Source organism: Girardinichthys multiradiatus, chromosome 15 (genome assembly GCF_021462225.1).
Source record: "Girardinichthys multiradiatus isolate DD_20200921_A chromosome 15, DD_fGirMul_XY1, whole genome shotgun sequence".
In the NCBI taxonomy this organism is placed as follows: domain Eukaryota; kingdom Metazoa; phylum Chordata; class Actinopteri; order Cyprinodontiformes; family Goodeidae; genus Girardinichthys; species Girardinichthys multiradiatus.
In genome coordinates this window covers 21583146-21605249 of record NC_061808.1, presented here as the reverse complement: position 1 = coordinate 21605249, position 22104 = coordinate 21583146, and positions in this window count along the sequence as shown.

Below are 22104 nucleotides of genomic sequence, written 5' to 3'. Positions count from 1 at the left end.
ACTTAGACGTGCTTACTAGCCTCTTTTTAACTGTATTACGGTTCCACTGCTTTTATCTGCCTTATTGTTTTCCATCTGCTTCAGTAATGTTGTTTTTGGCTGCAGAGTGTTCAATCGCCTGACTCAATTATCCTTCCGATCATCTATGATCAGCCAGGACGCCTCAAGGCCCTTTGATGTCGCTGGTGACTTTAACAAAGGTAATCTGACCCACGAACTCCCCAAACATAGACAGTTTATAAAATGTCCGACCAGAGAGGACAACATTCTGGATCACTGTTACACCACCATCAGAGACGCTTATCACGCCGTCCCACGTGCTGCACTGGGCCAATCCGACCACATCATGGTCCACCTGATTCCTGCATACAGGCAGAAACTAAAGCTCTGCAAGCCTGTTGTGAGGACGACAAGGAAGTGGAGCAGTGAGGCTGTGGAGAATCTCCAGGCGTGTTTAGGCTGTACAGACTGGGATGTGTTCAGGACTACTACCAACAGTCTGGACGAGTACACAGAGGCTGTGACTTCCTACATCAGCTTCTGTGAGGACAGCTGTGTACCATCATGCACCAGGGTGAGTTACAACAACGACAAACCCTGGTTCACAGCTAAACTCAGAAGGTTAAGACTGGATAAGGAAAAGGCCTTCAGGAGTGGGGACAAAGACATATACAGAGAGGCAAAGTACAAGTTTGGCAAGGCAGTGAAAGAGGCCAAACGACTGTACTCTGAGAAGCTCCAAAACCAGTTCTCAGCCAACGACTCTGCGTCTGTCTGGAAAGGGCTCAAGCAAATCACCAACTACAAGCCGAAAGCCCCCCACTCCATCAACGACCGACGCCTCGCCAACGACCTCAACGAGTTCTACTGCCGCTTTGAAAGACAAAGGGACAGTCCTGCAACCATCCCCCACGACGCCCCCAACAGCTGCAGCCACAATCCACCACCCCCATCTCTCCAACCTCAAGAGGGGCCTTGGCACCTCCAACCCCCACCCTGAAGTTCCCCCCCACCAGCCCCCTACCCACGCCGAGGACGGCTCTTTCCATCCAGGAGAGGGACGTCAACAAACTCTTCAGGAGACAGAACCCCCGGAAAGCTGCTGGTCCGGATTCTGTCTCACCAGCCAGCCTGAAGCACTGCGCTGATCAGCTGTCTCCAGTCTTCACAGACATTTTTAACACCTCACTGGAGACATGTCATGTGCCAGCCTGCTTCAAGTCCTCCACCATCGTCCCTGTTCCCAAGAAGCCAAGGACCACAGGGCTTAATGACTTCAGACCCGTCGCCCTGACCTCTGTGGTGATGAAGTCCTTTGAGCGCCTTGTGCTCTCACACCTAAAAGACATCACCGACCCCCTCCTGGACCCCCTGCAGTTTGCCTACAGAGCCAACAGGTCTGTAGATGATGCAGTCAACCTAGCCCTTCACTTCATCCTCCGGCACCTGGACTCCACAGGAACCTATGCCAGGATCCTGTTTGTGGATTTCAGCTCTGCCTTCAACACCATCGTCCCAGTTCTGCTACAGGAGAAGCTCTCCCAGCTGAGTGTGCCCGACTCCACCTGCAGGTGGATCACTGACTTCCTGTCTGACAGGAAGCAGCGCGTGAGGCTGGGGAAGCACGTCTCTGACTCCCTGACCATCAGCACCGGTTCCCCCCAAGGCTGTGTTCTCTCTCCTCTGCTCTTCTCCCTGTACACCAACAGCTGCACCTCCAGTCACCAGTCTGTCAAGCTTCTGAAGTTTGCGGACGACACCACCCTGATCGGACTCATCTCTGATGGTGACGAGTCCGCGTACAGATGGGAGGTGCAGCCAGAACAACCTTGAGCTCAACGCTCTAAAGACAGTGGAGATGGTTGTGGACTTCAGGCAGAACCCAGCCCCACCTGCCCCCATCACCCTCTGTGACTCCACAATTGACACTGTGGAATCTTTCCGCTTCCTGGGAACCATCATCTCCCAGGATCTCAAGTGGGAGCCAAACATCAGCTCCCTCATCAAGAAAGCCCAGCAGAGGATGTTCTTCCTGTGGCAGCTGAAGAAATTCAACCTGCCAAAGACTATGATGGTGCACTTCTACACAGCCATCATTGAGTCCATCCTCACCTCCTCCATCACCATCTGGTACGGCGCTGCTACAGCCAAGGATAAGGGCAGGCTGCAGCGTGTCATTCGGTCTACTGAGAAGGTGATTGGCTGTAGTCTACTGTTGCTCCAGGAACTGTACACCTCCAGGACCCTGAAGCGGGCAGGGAAGATTCTGGCTGATCCCTCCCACCCCAGTCACAGACTCTTTGAGACTCTCCCCTCTGGCAGGAGGCTGCGGTCCATCCGGTCCACACTGACACTCCCCACCCCAAGCTTTTCTGATTCTGATTCTGATTCTGATTTCCATCTGCCGCCTCCAGGGGCTGAATCCACTCCTAGCGCCTGCAGCGGTGTTTTTCTAAACCTGGGCAGAACTCAGAGGAGAAGAAGAAAAAGAGCTGGTATCCAGGTGAAACTAAGACTCTACTTGAAGCCTGGTTTAGTTGGTAAGGGTTGGTGAGAGTTGCCTTCCCTAAGACGTTGTCCATAGATCTGAGTTTTTATTCCATTTGTTGCGTAGTTATGTAGTGCCAGGATTGTTGTCACAATGCTGCCTGAGGAGAATTCAACCAGAAATGTCAGTGGTTTTCACGGTTCTCTCCTTTTCATGAGTGGTTCATATTCTCCGAATCTACAACCACTCACTCTGGCTGCTTCTGTGAGTAACAATTCTTCTACTTCTCTGAGCATGGTTTTATTAAATGTCCGCTCCATAAATAAATCATTCCTGTTGATTACTTTCCAAAAACTTTGACTTTCTATTTTTAAGTGAAACCTGGCAGAAAGTCTCTTAGCCAGCCTCAAATATCTGGCCGGGGTGGGGGGCTGGGGGCCGTTTTTGGAAGCCGGTTTTCTGGTTTTCCAGTTTTCTTCGTTTCAGCTACAGCTGATTAAAGTCTGAACTAAGGACCCTTTCTACTGCACATTGGCATATTGTCCATGTAGTCCAAACACTTTCTTTCCACAGGAGTTCAGTGACTTTTAATTTTGCTCTGTAAAGCTGTCCAGTTTAATGATTGTTGGCCATTTTAACATACACATTGATGATGATTCTGACCTCTTCGCCAGGGTTTTTACCAGCCCTCTTTTACTTTTACCCAGCATGTGTCTGGCCCCACACATATCAAAGGGCAAACACTGGATCTTGTTTTTACATTTGTGTCAAATGTTGACAGCATTTGTCCTAAAGGACATTAATGTTTCTGATCATCATTGTGTTTTCTTCTACTTTTTTGTTTCTGTGCCTACAACTCCTGATCACCATTTGGTTAATTCTTGATTTCTAAATGTAAAATTTGCAGGAGCTGCTTTTAATTCATCATTATCTTCTGGAAATGATTCTAGGCAACACATGTGCTGTTAAAACTAGATAAGTTCCTGTGTTAAACTCTACTCCTTCAATAAATGAACGAGTCACAGTTTTAAGAGTTCCTGCAGAAAGGTTGAGTGCTTTCATGTTCATCTGCTCCATTTGAAAGATCTCCCAATTTTTTTTAATTCTCCATTCCTTTTTTTCTAACTTGGTGTCTAAAAGCAAAGGAAATCCCACGGTTTTGTGTAACACCATTAGCAATATTGTCCCTTCTGCTTTAACTACAGTTTTAAATTCACACAGATGGTGACTGTAAAACCTTTCTGCCCTTTGTTGTAGACAAAGTCAGCAATATGAGATCTAGGTTTTCTCTTTCAGTTTCCTCTCTGTGTGTTCCAACTTCAGCTCGGACCATTATCTTAGATAGATTTGCACCGGTTACTTTACCCAATTAATCAAACTAGTTAATTTAATTAAAGTCTAGGCTTGCTCTCTTGACATTTGACCTTTTTTGTTTAAAAATGTTTTATAGTCTATTGGTCCCAGTGTGCTCAAAATAATCAATGCTTCGCTGGTTTCTGGTCAAGATCCTGCTTATTTTAAGAGTGCTGTAATTCTTCCAACCTTCTTGACCCTTCTCTTTTTAGCAGCTTTAGACCTATCTCTAGAATACTGTTTATTTCCAAAATCTGAGAGAAGGTTGTTACCAAACAGCTTACAGCTGTTCTGGATGTCGAAGCCGTCTCTGCTTCCCCGGGTCCGTTGATTTGGGCACAGGTTTCAAAAGAGTGAAATAAACACAAAGTACAATCAGCTTATGTTCGCCTCTGCGCAGAGTGAGAGATAGGCCCCAGCCAAACACCTGCAAGCCCAACTCTGGTCTCTCTCTGCTTCCAGCTCGTTTTATTAAGTCTCAGGGTGTGTTCAACATATACATATATCATGTCACTCATGTATAGCATAACAGTTCCTTATGTGCAAATGTCCAAATAAGGAGTGCTTCTTGTTATTTCTTCCAGCAAGCTTATCTTGTCTTGTCTCCGGCCTTCCCTGTCCTTCACCAATTTACGACCTTGCACTCTCTCTATCCTCTACTTCCTTGTCCTTCACCAATTTATGACCTTGCACTCTCTATCCTTTACTCCCTGTCATCTATCTGCACATTCCAGTTACACACATAGATAGTTTATATTCTACAACACCCCCTTTTGAACTCTCAAAAAGAGTTCACAATCTAAAATGTCCTTCTAAGAATAAGTAGAAATAAGTAAACATATTACTGTACCACCTGTAAAACGAGAAAATCATTAAGAAAACATGCATCCATCTTATTATGCGTCCATGAATTTACACTCTGAGTCCTCATCCTGGTTATGGTCAATTTGCAACAGTGGCATCGTTATCTTTGGATCCCTCTGCTCAATTGCGGAGGTGATGAGGTGCACCATCAGAGAACGAATGCATGGGACACAACAACATCCACAGGTCACCATTATAGCTAAAAATACTGCAATAGAAATCATCAAAGACATTATCAAACCCTTCCAGTGTCCAAATATGCCTGTCATCCACTCCTCCAGGGGATTATCAATTCCAGAATGTTCATGTATGGTGGCGGAGAGGGTCTTAAGTCCCTCTAATGCCTTTGACACTGAACCATCCGGTGCAGTGTTATTGGGAATAAAAGTACAACACATATCTCCAAACATGGCACACACGCCCCCTTTTTCAGCTAACAACATATCCAATGCCATCCTGTTTTGAACTGCCATGAGGGAAGTTGGGGACAATTGTTCAGATAAACCTTCTACAGCGTCTCGGGTTAGATTGGCCAGACGCAAAACATTATAATGAAAATAATTAATGCGGTCTACGTTTTTGTTAGGCATTACTGGGAACAAGGCAGCTATAATAGGAATGTTTTCAAATCCAACTGATATTTGGTCTGCAAGTTTATACTCATTTGGGACTCCTCGCGGAACTCCAATTGCATCAATATAGGTGGGGGAACCCTGACTCAGGTCAAAAGTGGTTGAAGCGCTCCTTTTCATAATATGTCTTCTCCTCCTACGAGTGAGCGCCAGTGCATTATCCTGTTGATATGTCACAAAGGTAATATTAGGGCCAATTAAAATCAATGGGGCCTGCAACTTGACCATTGCACATACTCCTATGATGTTATTTGGTATATTAGTGAGAAGTCTATATCCTCCGCAGTAGTAATATAATCCTGATCGTGCCCAAAGTCCTATCACTTTCCCAGATGTGGTGGTACTACACCAGTCCGAGGGAATTTGTCCTACATTCACCTTTGGGGTGTTTGAGGTGAAATTGAAACAAGAATATGTCCCATTCAGCCTCTGGGGCGTGAATGGTCCTGTCTTGGTATTGTTTGGGATGGGTGGAAAGATGCTAGCTAGCATGGTACAGTTGGCTGGGGTGACTTCTTTAGTTAGTTGTAACATGCAACTGTACCCCCAAGCATCTTCCAGATATAAAGGGGCTGGATCAGTGGTTAAGTGTGGTCTTGCAGATGCACATGCAATGCAGTCAGACCTACTTTGTTCCTTCGCAGTTTGGGCCATCCACTGGAACCAAAGATTTTCCTCTTCATAACCTGTGGCCATCTGTATTATTTCTAAAGGTTGCAAGGTGGAGTAGTCTACTTTTACTACCCCTCCTTGTGGGACCGGTGGTTCTGGCACAGCAGAAGCCCTGGTGGCCTGCACCTGATAAGTTTCTTTATTCAAGTTAACTTTTATTATTGACTTAGGGTCTGTTCCTGGTACTTCTACTCCCAAAGTGAAATAAATTACCTTGCTCCCAAAATGCGAATGTGCATGTAAGCCACGCGACAATGACTTCATGGACAAAAGTAAAGGATTCACCCCTCCAGGCGTGTTATGTGATAATGCATTCCTTACTAGACTAATTTGTTTGGCTGCCTCCAGATAACCGTAGGTCGCCCCTCAATGCAAGCAGCTTGTATTACGGGGCTACCACATAAATACACATCATATCCCTTCCAGGCCGTCGGATTTTGCCCGCAATCTATGACTTCACACAGGTCAAACTGAAAAGTGGTAGTTGCCCCTAACATGTAATTTAGTTCTAATCCCCCATAATATTTAACGCATACGTCCTTGGATGGAGTTACCCTAGACCTTTTGGACACCTTCCCGGAGTGGTTTTCAGAACATGTCTGGAATGGAAGTTCACAAAAATACCATAGAATAAACGTAACAATGAATACTGAGAGTAACACTCCACCTATGATGAAACTCCTAGAGAGTCTAGTCCCCTTGCTTTGGGTACTCATTTTTCTTAAAACTTATGAAACTTAAAACATAAACATATAAAGTTAAATTATAACCTGAAAAAAGATACAAAAATCAAAATGTAGTATAAAATATAAAATGTTCGCCGAACAGTGTCTTCTGGGGTGGGAGGGAAACTCTACCACTCCTAGTGAGAGGGAAACTCAATCACTTCCGCCTCTTCTTTTGCTGTTCTTCTTCTGTCTTCAGCTCTCAGGGCAGACTGACCCTGGGCTAATTTCTCTCACCTGGGGATTATTCTGCCCCTTCTTGGGTGAGAGAAGTGAGATTGTCTTTTCCTGTGTTTTCGCTCAGATCTTCCTGGACCTGAGAAAGGGATCGTTGAGGTGGTTCTGCTCCTGCACACTGGCTCCAGTGATACCAAGTAGCGCCTTTGCCCTTCAGCCTGACTGCATGGGTTGTCCTCTCTGTGACCTGAAACGGACCGGTCCACCTTGGCTCTGACCACTTTCTTTTGATGACTTTCAGGAGGACCCACTCAGCTTCCGAGGTGGTGGTTCCGACCCTGGTCTCTGGTTCTGCTGGGATCTGTTTGGAGAAAGCTGTAACAAGACTGTGGAGAGATCTGTAATAATCACAATGAGACAGATTGTTCACACTCAGTGAGAAACGGTAACCTTGTTTGTGGGCCTGGAAATGGCCTCCCTGTTTGCAGCTCATGTGGGGTCAAACCATGTTTCTGATTTATAGAGCTCCGTACAGACATCAAAGCTAATGCTAAGACAGTAACCCAATTCATTTTGGTCTGTGCACAGATTTTAGCCAATTTGGTTTTAAGGGTTTGATTCATTCTTTCAACCATCCCCTGTGACTGTGGATGGTACACAGTACCAAATGAGTGTTTCAGTCCCAGGAATTTTTCCACTTCCTTGAGTTCCTCATTTTTGAAATGTGTTCCGTTGTCAGACCTTATTTTAGCTGGAAAACCGTGTCTAGGGATATAATGATTTATCAAACACTTTACCACAGATTTGCTGTCATCCTTTTTTTTAGGCCATGCCTCCGGCCATCCAGTAAATGCATCCACACACACCAACAGATATCTGAACCCATTTACTCTCTCAATCATGTCTGTATAATCAATGATAACCTCTTTCCCTGCTATTGGGTCTACTGGGAACTTTCCAGGTGCTGGCTTCAAGGTTGGTCTAACATTGAACTGCCTGCACATATCACATGAATTCATCCAATGGACTGCCATTGGTTTCAAAAGAGGATGCCACCAGTGTTCGAGATTTTTCAACATTTGCGTTGTTCCCACATGTCCTACTCCGTGTGCTTCTTCTAGGGCTACTTTAGTAAGACCTGGTGGCAAGATGGGACATCCGTCTGGGCTTCTCCAGAGACCACTCTGATCCTCTGAGCCCCCTCGGGCCTTCCAAACTGATTTTTCCTCAGGAGAGGCCCCCTTTTGTAATTTCATTACTTCTTCCAGGGTGGGTTCTGGTGTCCACCCTGCTTCTGAACAGAGCATTATGTGCCCGGGCTGATATCCTGCACACTGTTTAGCTGCCTGGTCAGCTGGCTTGTTCCCTTGTGCTACTCTGGTGTTACTGCTGTCATGTCCTTTGCCTTTAATGACAGCTACTTCTTGAGGAAGCAACAAAGCTTCAGCCAACTTTCTCATTTCCTGTTCATGTTTAATGGGTTTCTGTCCTGCAGTTCTGAATCCTGTACTCAGCCACTGTTTGAGTTCTACATGCACCGCTCCTGTGGCATATGCGGAATCTGTGTAAATGTTAACCTTCTGTCCTGCTCCTAGTTCCAGAGCAGCTATTACTGCCAAAACTTCTGCTCTCTGCGCTGATTGTGCGTCTGTCAGTTCCTCTGCCTGTACTGTGACAAAATCTGTCCCTGTGTCTTCCACCACCGCGTATGCTGCCTTAAGTCCTTCTGTATCATGTCTGAAGCAGCACCCGTCTGTGTACAGGTTTCGGGCGTCTGTTAGGGATGTACTTTGTAGATCTGGTCTGATTTTTTCATTGAACTCCACTTTTTCTGCGCAGACATGTGGTGTACCGGTAGTTATTCTATCTGCCATGTTTATTCCCTCATGTGTGTATGTGATGTCTGGGGCCTCCAGCACCTTACTCAGCCTCTGTTGTCTCAATGGTGAGAGTGTGAAAGCCTGAGAGTTCACAAAGGCCACCACACCATGTGATGTCAATATATTAAGAGGGTGTCCCATCACTACGTGAGCTGTTTTTTGGATTATTTTAGCCATCCCTGCTGCGTGTCGGGTGCACTCATGATGTCTTTGTTCCATGTTGTCCAGCATTACACTTATGTACATGAGGACTGTCCTAAACCCCCTTTTTTCTGGAACAGCACACCATTTGCTGTGTGTGCTGTTACAGAAACATCCAGCTGAAATGGCAAAGTGTAATCTGGGTGTGCCAAATGTGCAGCTTGCAAGAGGCTGGTTTTTAAGTTAATGAACCCTTCTTCAGCTTCTCTGGTCCATTCAAGTGGGGCAGTGAGGTTTCTCATGCCCTGTTTTTTGACAAGATCTCTAAGGGGTGCAGTGAGGTCGGTGTAGCTGGGCACAACAGATCTGCTATACCCTGTGAGTCCTAGGAAAGACAACATGTCCTTAACCAGGAGTGGTTTTGGGTGGGACAAAACTGCAGATTGGTGAGCTGGGGACACTCCCGTGCCAGGTTGGGAAACAACTCTCCCCAGAAAGTCAACCTGGCATCTGCAGATTTGGAGTTTGGCTTTGCTAACCTTGTAGCCTTTTTTGGCCAAATGCGACAGGACAGCCACAGTGGGTGTTGCGAGGAGAATGTCATCCACGTACTGAATCAGAGTGGTGTTTGGTAGTAATAGGCAATCTTGGAGAGAGTCTTTCAGAACCTGATTGAAGATTCCTGGAGAAAACGCGAATCCCTGCGGCAAACGAGTGTATCTATACCTATGAGATTGATAGGTAAATGCGAAAATGTCCCTGCATTCATCAGCTGAGGAAGGCAGAAAAATGCGTTGGCCAGATCAATGCAGGTAAACCAGCAATGGTCAGGGTTAAGATTTGTTAGAGCAACATAAGGATTGGGCACAGGAATGGTAGGGGTGGCCAAAGCTGCATTTATGGCCCGTAAATCATGTGCCGTGCGCCATTTACCCGTCCCTTTTTTCTCCACTGACAAAATGGGTGTGTTCCATGAAGAGGAATGTGCGGACTCTAAAACGCCTGAGTTCCAGAGGCCTTCCACTGTATCTTTAATGCCTAATTCTGCTGCTGGTTTGTATTGGGGCTTCCATATTGGTTGGTCGGTGGTCAACTGAAAGGTAATGGGGGAACATTGAATCAGGCCTACATCTGTGGGTCCCTCTGCCCAGAGGGTGGAAGGCATTTTTTCCACAATAGCAGCTGCCAGCGGATGGTCTGTTTTTTCCCTACCATGGTGTCTGTCTAACTGAACATGGTCCAGTGTGCCCACATCCGTGGAGTGGTTGAATATGCGATAAGTGTTACCTGAGGGCGAGTAAAAAAGGTTGGGGGTTGCCAAAAGCTGCCAATCCTGTAGGCTCAGGGAGCGTTTTAACACACCTCCAAGTTCACGTGCTTCATGACCTGGTGCAGAGCCAAAGAGACATGAGGCACGCCATCAGACCACATCCTAAACCACACTTCCTGCTCTTCAGTCAAGTGAACCTGGGCCACCACTCCTTCTGGTGCTACATAAATGTATGTGGTGACAATGTCCCAGTGTGTACCCTCTAACTCGTCAGCAAAGCTTTCCTGGTAACATTCACAATTATTTCTATCATAAAACAAGGTAACATGCGGGGGGTCAGGAGGAGGTACATTGGGCGCCAGAGTGGAGACCCAGGATTTCCACCAATGGAAAGCCGAGACAATGCCTCTGTGCGCGGTGGTTTCAGGTTGCAGCAAAACCCAGTATATGTCAGCCATTGAGTCCTGCAGTGGCTGGAGGAGATATTGTCCATGTGAAAAAGAAGTGTTATTGCCACAAAATAACTGGGTGCCATTGGGCTGGTGAACCTGCAGTCCATCGGTCCCGCATAAAATGGTTGCTCCCAGTTTTATTAACATGTCTCTACCCAGTAAATTTACTGGTGTGTCAGTGGAAACTAGATAACTGATTCAGTGTCTGTCCACCAATTTCAGTCTTTAAAGGCTTGCTATATGGCAGGACCTGTTTTGCCCCCGAGAACCCCATGACAGTTGTAGTCCTGGTGGAGAGTGTGTTTGGAGGAGCCTGTTTGATGGTTGAACATGTGGCCCCAGTGTCCACCAGAAAAGGAAGGCTATTTCTGGACACAGTCACAGACAGCAGGGGGTCCGCAGTCCCGCTGTCTTCTGGGGTCGGTGGGGACCTTCAGTGGTGCTCAGGCCAGAGACTAGGCTCGTCCCAGGCCGGTAATTGGAGTTGTGGTCCGTGTGCACCGTGTGCTGGGCCACCTCTGCCTCTGTATGGATGGGCCGGAGGAGCCATGGCGGGACCATAACACCTATACCCTCCGGGTGGACCATTCTTATGGGGGCAATCTCGGGCCCATTGTCCAGGCTCATTGCCGTAGTAACACACATCAGCACCACCCAGTCTCCTCTGTGGTCCTCTCTGGAATCCCCTTGCTCTCGGCCCTCCACGTCCCCCAAAACGACCAGCATGTCCCTGATATGGGACCGGGGCCTGATGCCACTGTCCTGGTGTTTCTCGGTGTTTCCAGGAAATGGAGGAGCCTGAGGGGGCTGAGACACTGTACCTTCATACATAAGTTTAGATGTTTAACCCTCCTTTTTCTTTTCCCCTATCTTCGGTTTAGTTTCTGCTAATTGCATTTTCAGGAGCTGAGTTTGTAACGTTTTTAATTCACTCTCCACATTTTGTTTTGACTCTTTCATTTTAGATAAATGATGCATCAGATGGTGATCCCATACTCCAGTCTCTGATCCAGGGAGGTTGGGATTATTCTCCATATTAGTTTTAACCTGCAATGGTAACCCTCTTAAGACAGCATCCCGGAACCAGTCCCTTTGGGGACCAGCTCTGTCTGGATTAGTTCCTGTCTGTGTTTGCCACATGGATTTGCACGGATCTAAATATTCTCTAGGATTTGTGTTTGCGTTCCACTCAAATTTTGGAATGGTACGTCCTCTGGTTACTGGATACATTTGTCTAAGAGCTATGCCTATGAGATTGGAATAGAAAATAAACGGGTCCCCATCTGGTGCTGTTGTTATACCCGCAACAAGCTCTATGTCCCTACAGCTGTGTGGCTTCATGCATCGTCCAGCAATGGCCCTGTAATCACCTAGAGCTAACGTGGTGCCTGCTGTCAGGGAGTCCAGTGTCTGTAACCATATAGAGGCACCTTCTGTGATCGGGGGCAATTTGTCACACAAAGTGGTGAGATCTCCCAGTGTGAATGGCTTGTATCTGGAGGAGGCTGGGCATGTACTGGCGGGAGATCACACATGCTCACGTGTCCCCCAGTAACTTGCAACGTGGGGTATAAGCCAGTAAGAGGAGAAGTGGGGGCCGTGGTGTGTGATAAAGTGGGCTCATTTGCAAGAAGTTCATATGATGGCGGCATTTCAACTGTACTGCTATCTTTAATCAGTCTGCTTTTCCTGTCAGTCATAGCATGGTCACTACTTTGCCACAGCAAACCCATCTGTGACCAAAATTTTTCATCTTTTTCTGCTTTGTCTCTAAGTTCCTTCCACTTTCCTCTGCCCAACCACCTGCAGTCTCTACACTGTTTGTCAGCCAAGTCTCTCTCCTGTTTTGATTTTTTCATCTTCAACCAAAACCACTTGCCAACATTCTCTCTATCTGTCTTGCTCTTTCCATCTTTTGACAATTCTTCATTTATTTTAGAATCCATCCGTTTAACCAACTTCTGCCCCTCTCTGTATTCATGTGATTTCTTAATAGCAGCTTTCATTACTAGCAGCTGGTTCTCTATGCTCTTCCATGGATCATTCTGTTTCTCTCCACTATTATCTATTTCTCTATCAAATTCACCTTCCATTCTTATGACAACTACTATCGTTTTTTCTAAAAGATATATTTAATGCGTTATCTCAGTCACTCACTCATTCAGTTCTGACCGACCTTCAAGACACCAGAACACATCCACCCCCCAGGAGCCTGTTTTCAGTGGCCAGTCCTTGTTATCACCGTCAGGTTACCAGACCGAACACTTATCCAGTCCCCCGGGCCTTACACACCGTTTTTTTTTTTTTACCCGCAATGGGAGCCGCTCGCTGCTTTGGCGTTCTTCCCCACGCACACAATCACTTTCATTCACTCGTATTTTCCTAATTAGTCTGTTCTTGCTGGTGTGTGTGTATCCAGCGCTCACATCGCATTCGCTTTTTAACCCTAACAGCATCTGATGTTGTTGGTTATGTGTCCAACTTACAGCTCATTCATTTTTTGACCCTAACAACGTCTGATCTTGTTGGTTATTTGTCCAACTCACAGCTCATTCATTTAACTTTTATTTCTGTCTGATCTTGTTGGTTGTGCCCAACTCACAGCTCATGGCCGATCTTACAGTTGTAAGAACTTCTGTTCACGGCTCTTAAGAAAAACGGGAGACTCAAACTTACTAAGACATCGGACACAATATTAATTTAGCCTATCAAAAATCCAAAAGCAGAGTTTGATAAAACAGGTTATGTTTACCTTTTCTGTAGTTTTTGGCTAGCCTGTGTCCAGTGTCTGTTGGTCCTTGTTAGTGATCCCAATTTTTCACCTGTTCTTCCAAATCCCGGACGACGCCCCCAAGTTGTCGAAGCCGTCTCTGCTTCCCCGGGTCCGTTGATTTGGGCACAGGTTTCAAAAGAGTGAAATAAACACAAAGTACAATCAGCTCATGTTCGCCTCTGCGCAGAGTGAAAGATAGACCCCAGCCAAACACCTGCGAGCCCAACTCTGGTCTCTCTTCGCTTCCAGCTCGTTTTATTAAGTCTCAGGGGTGTGTTCAACACATACATATATCATGTCACTCATGTATAGCATAACAGTTCCTTATGTCCAAATAAGGAGTGCTTCTTGTTATTTCTTCCAGCAAGCTTATCTTGTCTTGTCTTCGGCCTTCCCTGTCCTTCACCAAATTATGACCTTGCACTCTCTATCCTCTACTCCCTGTCATCTATCTGCACATTCCAGTTACACACATAGATAGTTTATATTCTACATGGACAAACAACATCTTTGATAGTTTTCAGTCGGGTTTCCGTAGAGCACGTTCTACTCAAACAGCTCTTGTTCAAGTTGCAGTGATGGAGAAGGTTTTGGTTTTGCCGGATCTGACTGCAGTTTTGATAGTGTTGAAAATCACGTTCCTCAATAGGCTGAGACACTAATGGTTTTCTCAGGGGCTTGGATTGGGTGGCTGTGGGGTGCTAGGGACCTGAAAACTGTCAAAGCATAGGTCTTCTTCCACTTCTCTTCCCTATGGCATACCACAAGGTTCTATGTTGGGGCTTCTACTGTTTCTGCTTCATCTCCTCCCTCTTCAGCACATTCTGAGCACATCTAAATAAATCTTATACCACATGTATGCAGCTTGTATTGAGTAAATATCTCCTTTAAGCCCCAAGAGATGTTTAAGCTACAGTTGTTGCATATGTGTGTAGAATATTAAAAACTAGTTGGCTGGACATTTTCTACAATTAAACAAAAAGATAACTTAAATGCTCATCTGTGCTCTGCACAAGCTTGTTCCCTAAAGTTAGAGATTCTCTTGGTCAACTTGCATCGTATACCAAAACTTCTATAACCCTTCAGTATTTTTTGATTCAGCTTTTACTCGTGGCTTTTATGCTTTTATCCTTTCAGGAATATTCCCGAGTTGAATTACACTGTGTCATCATCTGAACTGGAAACTGTTATTCATGTATTCATTTCTTTACATCTGGAGTACTACAATTCGCTTTTCACCAGTCATAATGAAACTTTCTTGGATCGGTTAGAGATGGTTCAAAATGCTTCTGATAGGCTTATGACTAAGTCTTCTAAATACACTCATGTCACCCTGCTACTTTTTCAGCTTCACTCACTGTCCATCAAGTCCAGAGTTCAGTTTAAGATTCTGATTCTGATCCAGTGAGCAAAGCCTTGGTTATGCCATGTACCAGGCTAAAGACTAAAGGAGACAGAGCATTGCTGCCGTGGCCCCCAGACTGTGGAACTGTCTCCTCCTGGGCCTGAGAACTGTGGACTTGGTGGTTTCTTTTAAAAAGCTTTTATTATGTTTTCAACATTTTATTTACACCCCTGCTTTATGCATTTCATACTATACTGTGAAGCACTTTGTGATGTTTTTATCTGTGAAAAGAGCTATATAAATAATATTTATTTACTAAATATCAGATGTCAGAGTGCTAGTGAATGCAGTGCAGCTCTGCAAGCTACATTTTTCCTCGTGTTTTTAAAGTGGCACGGAGCCAAGGATACCAGTCTAACCTTTAATGACTGGGTTATTTGATTAAGCAGTGCTGGATAACAAGAGTGAAAGTATGTTGAACACTGCTTTTAAAGTAAACTTCACTGAATAATGTACTACAGAGGCCCAATATTTAAAATCTAAAGGCAGAAAATGAATCTGTGGGCATATGAGACGTCTCGGTGAGATGAAAGAAAAAATACAGCTGAACATGTGTTAATGTTGCTTTACCAGAATGCTTTTAAACCAGACAGTTTTTCTGTTTTCACTTTATTGCCTTTTGCTTCAGTCTGAATGGAGAGTTGTTAAGAAAAATGTTCTACATGTAGAGGATTTAAAAATCAATGTTTAATTAAAATGCAGTTACTTTAAAGGGGAACACAGAGAGAGGTTGAACACTCCTGAAAATAGAAGTAAATTGCAGAAATCCTATTGTGTAAAACATACGTTTTTAGCAATTTTCCCAATGTAGTTGCATGACTTAGAAACATATTACAAAAAATCTTGAATGTAACGGCATCTGAAACAATATGGTTAGATGAACCACTGAATGAAAGCCACAACATCTGAGTTTCCACTAATTCAAGATAATATTGCTGTACCACATCAACATTCACATTTTATGTCTATGTCTATTTATTGGAATTGGAAAACTTTGCTTTTTATGTCAAATATTGGTATTTGCTAAAAATGCAATGAATTGCAACCAATAAGCTACAAAACCTCTAATAAATTTGATTCACATTTTTAAATTGGATCCCACTACTAGCTTTTAATGATGAGATGAATTGGTTCCCTTTTGGAGACTCCAAATGGACACTTGCAAAAAATGCAAAGCCATAGCTAGAAAAAAAACCTCTCCAGAATAGTCTTTTTTTGCTAATGGTATTAAATTTGAACTTGTAATCCATATCTTTAGCCTTCCATGTACAGTTACATAAAAACAAAATCCAGACAACAGCAAAAGATTACATTTCAGTGTAATCCAACTACAATTACTACAAAATAGTTGCAGTTACAATATGATTGACTGCTCAGGTTAAATATTCAGCTTGGTCTCTTTAAAAAGAGTCCAAGCTTTTGTGTGTTCTCCAAAGGGTTGAAGAATACATCTAATGGTGCATCTTATTTCATTTGGGCTTTTGTCAGGCATTTGATGTGTTTTGGGAGGAATGTGAAGTACTTTCAAGGTCTAGGTAAAATTATAAAAATGCAGATGATTGTATAATCAGTCATAAAGCAGAATCATTATTAAACAAAATGAATAAACCAATGATATGCCATTTTTTTATATGAAGACAGTATAGAATACAGTATTTATATTAATTGTGGATTGTTCCTGCTATCTACGGTTACTATAAACACTCTCACTATTTGCTCACTGTCGTTCCTGTTTTGATTTGAACGAGCAGCTCAAATATTAAGTTGAACACTTCTATTTCTTTTATGATTTTGTAGAAAAAAATGTATATATTGCATTTTACAGTATTAGCTGTTCAAAAGGGAGTTAGGTTATAATTTGTCTCACAAAAGGCTAAAACAGATATGTTGTAATTGTTTTTACAGAGTTTTATTTGTGCAGATACCTCTGTTTCATAACCTTTTTGTAAAAAAAAATCTGTATTTTGTTTAACAATAAACATTTTATTGTTAAGACTGATACATTTGGGTTAAATTAAGTTTTATGTACATTTGTTGAAGAGAAACTGTAATGTATATGTCAGTGGCGCTGGAATAGGGGGGGCCAGGGAGCCATTGCTCCCCGCCCAACACACACACTTTACGGCCATGGCCGGCTGTGATCTGGTCCCACCAGATATTCACGTGGGCTGGACCAGATTGTGCTGAGAGGCTGTGACGGATCTCTCTCTGTCCCTCTCTGGTTCTCTCGCTGTCTAGAGACAGAGTCACAAACAAAACGTGTGTGCCTCTTGAAACCTGACAGCATCCGCAAAAACACGCACAGCGTGCTATACTTACATGCGCAATGAAATCGGAAGCGCACAATAACACCCGTGTCCAGTTAACATGATTGTTATGAATAAATGTGCAATACCGGACGTTTCACCGCAAAGTTGTCAAATTCTGGGATGAGTGGATGCCAATATGTTTATATAACACCTGCAGTGTTATTAACTCACTAAAACTGCAAATAGCTGCGTTCATGATTAGTCTGTCATCCATGCGTGTCCCAAAGGCAGCTGCAATTTGCAACAGCACCGCTCAGTGCGCACCGATGGCAGGTCGCTATGTGGAGGCAGATGAAAAGAACTGCAACGACCTTCTCTGTTCGTGTGAACATCTTTGAAATAAGAAAAGAATAAAATAATCAGGACCTGTGGCAGCCTGTCAGGGTCATTGTTTCGTTTTCTGAATGCAACGCCAGACAGGAATGGCCGTGACATAATCTCTCCAGACACCAGGACGCATTAAACAGTTTTTAATGAATGGAGAACTTCTGTTTTACTTTTTCTTTTATTAAAGACAATATTGGTTAATATGAAAAAAAGGAAAAAACGGTTGTTTTGTCAGCAGACGTTCTGCAAAAACTGTTCAAAAACATAACGACAAAATAGAAGACAATGTTTTATTTAAATGTTTTATTTTCTTTATTTTAATAATATATTACATCTGACAAAATAGGTTAACAATGAAAACACCACTGTTTATCATGATTCTTATTCGTGTATCATTGTAGGCTTAATGATTGTTCTTAATAAATTGTTGTTAGGATTATTTGTGATATAATAATAGCCTGTAACATGCACATATTTGGTATTTCCCGGGTTATATTAGATCTCAGTTCAGTGACGTGCGGTGAGGTCCATGACTGGTGAAGCCCTTAGAGTCGGATGTACAAATATATGCTTTTTCTATATTGAACCCAATATAGAAACTGATATTTAATTGTTTTTAACTCAGTAAAAACTTAGTTGTTTTAAAAGCTTTTAATTATGCGTTAATTAATTCTATACTGTTCTACAATACGATAGCAAGAAAATCTAAATATTTAATATAAGATTATCTAAAATAATTTTTTATTTTCCGCTGGTCCTGCGGCTCCTCCATGGGTTGCAGGAGGAACTGTGACCCGACCCAGAGGCTGCAGGTTCAGCCGAACTGGAGCAAAACCACAAAGGAGGCCATGGACTGTGAGGGAAGTCGTCCACTCCTGACGGCGGATCCTCCTGTGGACTCAGTGAGGACCACAGCTGGCCTGGCACTGAGCGTTTTCCCGTGTAGCGAACAGATGCCCTCTGCTCTGGCCGCTTGAAGCACGCAGGAAGTTGTTGTGCTGCGTCATTATGATCCTGCTGCTGATGTTTTTCCTTCTGTTATGTTTTGCTCCTGCTTTTCTGGACTGTTACAGTTTGTTCAGTTGTGTCGTCACTGTTAACAGCAGCAGGTTTTTCATGTCAGCCTCCGCCCTGATTTATCCTCCCTGTTCATTTGCGCAGGGTGCCTCTGACTGCGTATTTACGCGCTCGAAGCCTTTACGCTTCTCTTTACGCTTCTCTCTTACGAATCTGGGGTTACATAACCCTAGATTCTATGAGAATAGGCACAGCCCTTTAAAGTCTGGGGTTTACTGGTTCCTGAAGGCTGAAGAACAAACGTCTTCTTTGGGAACCGCTAGTCCGGTCTCATCTTTTATACTTGGACCGGGGTGTGCCCCACTCAGCAGGTAACTGCGGTCAAGTGAGTCGACAGTCAGAAATACGCGGTCACGTCAGCCGACACCAGCTCTTCCTTAAAGATTAGCTTCGCGCATACAAGGTGCATTACGGTAATGGAGCAGAAAGGACCCGATCCTGGCCACGGTTGAGAAAATAAGAGGAAAACAGAAACGTAATCATCAGAACATTTATATTAATGACATTTTTACAACTTTCACATACATGTTTTATGTAAAAAAAATTATATTTAATAATTTTACTGTAGAGTTTTGGAGAAATAACGGGTCAAAGTACCTACTAATGCTCATCCAGGATACGCTTTTCTCCCACTTTCAGCAATTTATTTCTCCAAAACCATGGGAGTTGACAACACACTCTCTTCAGATTATATTAAAGTGTCATCGATACTATAACCAGAATAAATAATTCATAATATTACGGTAGAGCTTTGGAGAAATAACGGGTCATACATTAAGAAGAGCGTGTTCAGTCCTCCCGGACCTCCAGTAATCCACTGACCACCACTGTCAAGTGTTGGATACAGGATGAGCATTTTGAGGTACTTTGGCCCGTTATTTCACCAAAACTCTACAATAAAATTATTAAATATTTATTCTGGTTATAGTATAGATGACTCTTTAATATAATCTGAAGAGACCGTGTTGTCACCTCTCATGTGTTTGGAGAAATACATTCCTGAAAGTAACACAAATGCCTATACTGGTGAGCATATAGGTATTATTTCACCAAACATCCTCAGTGAAATGATTAAATATATATATATTTTTTTTTTACATAAAACATGTATGTGAAAGTTGTAAAACTGTCATTAATATAAATGTTCTGAAGATTACGTTTCTGTTTTCCTCTTATTTTCTCAAACATTGCCAGGATCGGGTCCTTTCTGCTCCATTACCGTAATGCACCTTGTATGCACGAAGCTAATCTTTAAGAGAGAGCTGGTGTCCGCGTATTTCTGACAGCAGGTAGCAGGAGGAATAAACATAGTGGTCAAGGAAGGAGGGTTCTGGGCTAAAGCCCCCAATATATCAAGACCCTAAAAACTTTGAGAAAAATTGTGTATGTGGACGCAACCACCCCCAAATGTATCCGGCGCCGCTGGTGTATGTCTACCTTCTAAATTATTATCTTAGATCATTACACAATCTCTAATCAGTACATCTCCACTTGTTGTCATTTTCGTGTAGATTTAATCAACATTTGTTGCAGATTTATTTTAGGCTGCAGTGCCTTAATGTCCATACCTTTGCCATAACACGTTTTTACCAGAAGCAGCTTAAGAGGTCAAACATGTTTGCTGTTCTTTGGGCTGCCCCAAGTGGCCAAAGCCAAAAGTGCATCTATTGATCACAGTTTGTATTTAACACATTACTGGGAAACAAAAATTACTGCACCTTCTGCCACTGAGTCATATTGAGGTTAAATTGTGTGAAAAGAAGGAAAACAGAGTGAGACAAATCCATCTACACAGTTAATAGGATACATGTGCTGGACCAGATGGAAAAACACTAGCGGATTTAAATTAGGCCGGTGAACTCCAACAAACTCAGAAGAATAACGGCAAGAAAGTTGCTCGAGGTGGAATTGGTGAGAAGAGACAAAGAAAGGAGTTTGTTGTGGAAGAAAAACAGCATGCTCAGCAATATGGATCTATAGCCGTGGGTTAGAGAAGACAGAGAACTCCTCATCAGCACCTCGACTACTGCCAATATTGCTGACTCATCATTGCCCTGATGCAGAACTGCAGGATGGGAAAACCAGACTCTGTCACTATCACCTTCTTTATCACACATCAGCCTTGTCATCATCACTAAGCCATCAAGTGTTCATTTCAATATGAAAGAGAGAAAAAAAGTAGCCTTAGTCCGTGTACTGAATGACTTAAACTGTTAGTGGAGTTCATCTCTTTGAATATTCTTCCCAAAGCCTTGTGGGAGAAGCCAGGAGCTGCGGGGCATCTGTCCCACTGCCAACATTGCACCTGCTTCTGGCAAAAAAAAAAATTAAAACATTATATGCAAAAATCTTCTTTGCTTTTCTCCTTCCTTGTTTCCTCTTTTGGATTTTAATTAAACTGAAGAAGAGGGCTGCAAAATCTTGCTTCTAATTACACAGTCACTGCCTCCCTCACTCTTTCTCTCCATCTTGCCTCTGTTTGTCTCTTCTTCCTTTTTCTTTCCTTCCTCTCCCTTTCTTCCACTTCTCTCTCTCTGAGCTGTACTGAAGCTCTGCCAACAGCCTGTGGAATCACTTACCAGCCACCTCAACAGGGGACAGGAGGTATTGTTGGTGTATGTGCACGTAAACATGCAGGAAGTCACAGTATGCATGTACATGTGAACATGAGAGCTATTCACTAAAATGTGCAAAACAGTTGCTTGAAAACACACTCGGTTGTAGCATCAGACGCCCTAATGTGTTCCTACTTTCACCCATTTAGCAGGTTTGTCTGCCCACTGCAGATATGTCTGAGGGAGGGAGGGGAGTGGGTGATCAACTCCCTAATGACAGACAACACTAATCATATGTCACAGTAACACAAACACAATCACAGCATTTGTAACTTCTGCCCTTGCTCTTCCAGTGAGCCTGGCTTCTCTTAACCCCTTGTTCATTGCACCACCACTTTCTCTTCCCGTGCTTCTGGTTTGCTGACTTTCTTTTTAGTTCTTTCTGAAGTGTTCAAGCAGAAATCTTGGTTTTGAAACAATTCCTTTACACTTCCTTTCTTCATTACCCTGAGTTCACAGGTCCTTGCAGCTCACCTGCCGTGTTAACGCGTTTTTCCACTGATCGAACATATACAGTACCTTACAAAATGATTCAAGCCCTTTAAAATCTCCCAAATTTTGTCCATTACAGCTATAAACAGTGCATTTTATTGGGATTTTGTGTGCTAAACCAATAAAAACTAAAGCAGAATTATGAAGTCGAAGGAACATGATAGATGGTTTTCCAAATGTTTTATGAATAAAATCCTGCATGTGTTTGTTCTAATCTGACTAAATGCCTTCTGAAGTCACCTTTCTGAAGGTGATAAATACAACTGTTCTGTAAGAGGTTGGTTAGAGAATATTAGTGAACATCACAAAGACCAAGGAACACACCAGGTAGGTCAGGGACAAAGTCGTAGAGAAGCTTAAGCAAGGTTACAACATTAGCCTAAGCTTTGGTCATCTCACAGAACACTGTTCAGTCAATCATCTGTAAAAGGGAATGAGTATGGCACAACTGC